Genomic DNA, 2,482 nt, shown 5'->3' with positions numbered 1-2,482 from the left:
TCCCTGGGACTTCAAGGAGGTCAAATCAGTCAATCCTAAAGGAAATTAGTCCTGAATATTCATTGGAAGGACTGATGCTGAAGCTGAAACTCCAATATTTTGGCCACCTGATGGGAAGAACTCATTGGAAAAGACCCTGATGCTGGGAAAGATTTAAGGCAGGAGGAGAAGGGAATGACAGAGGATGAGATGGTTGGATGGCATCACCGACTCTCTGGACATGAGTTTGAGCAAGTTCCGGGAGGTGGTAATGGACAGGAAAGCCTGGCATGCTGCAATCCATGGGGTGACAGAGTCAGACATGAATGATCGACTGAACTGAATTGAACTGGTTATATCTTGCAAGGAAATGTAGTTCAGTTCAACACATGGTCAAGGGGAAGGTAACATGGTGGCATCCATCACAGGAACTGCCCTCTCATGAGTCTGAGGCTGGCATCAAGTAGTTTATGAATTAGCTCCTAAAATTTTTGTCATTATTTTAGTTAACTTTTTTAAATTGGATGATAAAATTCATTCAGAAAAGGGTACAGAGTTAAGGGGGGGAAAAACTGCTTCTTGTAGAATTTTCTCAAATTGAACACATCTATTAACCCATATCAAGAAATAGAATGTTACCAGTACCCCAGAACCTGTGCTGTGCTCTCTTCCAGTTATAATCCCCTCTTACTAACAATGACTAACACTTCTGTACATGCTGCCTGCAACATCTCTTCAGCATCATCTTTCCTTTTTTTTTTTTTGTATCAACTTTCTATGTTCCCAACCCTATAATATCAAGCTAGAAACCTATTTTTAAATGGCTTTAGATTTTAGGTGTCTCTGACTATTATAAAAAGATTTATTTTATAAACCTTTGTAGCAAACAGGATAAAAATTTTTAAATATTTTAAAACATTTAATAAGTGATTTGTAAGACTTCTACACTAAAACTAAAAAACTTTGATGAGTGAAATAAAGGAAGACTTAAATAAATGGGGACATATACCATGGATGGTGAGATATATGGTGGGTTGTAAGATTCACTATTGTTAAGAAGTTAGTTTTGAACAATCAAAATCCCAATAGGCTTTTTTAAAAAATAGAGGATGGCAAGTTTATTTTATTTTTATTATTTTTAACAAGTTTATTTAAAAATCTTTTTGGAAATTCAAGTGGCTAAGAATAGCCAAAACAAACTAGGAAAAAAAAAACAAATCAATTGTAAACTGATTTTTGACAAAGGTGCCAAGGTACTTGGGCTTCCCTGGTGCCTCGGTGGTAAAGAGTCACCTACCAATGCAGGAGACACCGTATCGATTCCTAGGTCAGGAAGATCTCCTAGAGAAGGAAATGGTGACCCACTGCAGTATTCTTGCCTAGGAGATCCTATCGACAGAGGAGCATGGAGATCTACAGTCTGTGGGGTCACAAAGAGATGGACACCACTTAGCGACTAAATATACATAGACCTAAAGAACTCTGAAACTTCTAGAAGAAAATATTTGAGAATATCTTCATGGCTTTGGGGTGGGCAAAGACTTCTTAGAGAGGAAGTAGGAAGCATGAACTATAAAAGAAAAAAATGATAAACTGTACTTCATTGGAGTTAAAAATTTTCATTCATCAAAAGACACCATTAATAAAATGAGAGAGCCCACAGATTAGGAAAAAATGCTTACAGTACATACATTTGACAAGGAACTTGTATCATGAGTATATAAAAGTCTCCAATAAATCAATAATTAAAAGATAACAGAATTTTTCAAATGGACAAAGACTTAATTGACACTTCACAAAATAAAAGGTACAAACAGCCAAGAATCACATGAAAAAGCATTCAATATTATTAGTCATCAAGGAAATGCAAATTAAAACCACAATGAGAAGTCATTTCAAACCCAGTAGAATAGCTAAAAATCAAAAGTCCTAATGACACCAAATTTTGGTGAGTCTGAAAAGTGACCAGAACACTTGTTACTAGAGGTGTAAAACTATAATACTGCTTTGGAGAACTGTTAGGTAGGTTCTTATAATGTTACTAGATATTTACACACAATTCTATACCTATATGTTTGCCCCCAAAGAAATGAAAGGAGGTGTCCAGAAAAAGACCTTTACCATAATGTTTAAAGCAGCTTTATTCACAATATAACAAAACTGGAGACAGTCCAAATGTCATACGTCTGAATACATTGTGATGTGACCACACAGTGGAATACTGCTCAATAGTGAAAAAAAGATCCAAGGAAGACTTGTATAGATGAAGTGCAAACATTGGAGTTATTAGACCTGGACTGGAAAATAACTATGAATAAGATGTCCAAAATATTAGAAGACTAGTAAAATATTGAATCAGAGCAGCAGAAACTGTAAAAAAAAAATTAACAAGTTAGAAAACAAATATACAATATAAAGAGTAAACAAAAGGAGCAGTTCATTGTAGAAAACTAATAAAATTAGCAAAATTGACAAAACCATTATAAGACTGACTATCCATGGC

Source organism: Moschus berezovskii, chromosome 1, assembly GCF_049115385.1.
Source record: "Moschus berezovskii isolate FMDL1 chromosome 1, NW_MosBer_1.0, whole genome shotgun sequence".
Lineage (NCBI taxonomy): Eukaryota > Metazoa > Chordata > Mammalia > Artiodactyla > Moschidae > Moschus > Moschus berezovskii.
This window is presented reverse-complemented; position numbering follows the sequence as displayed.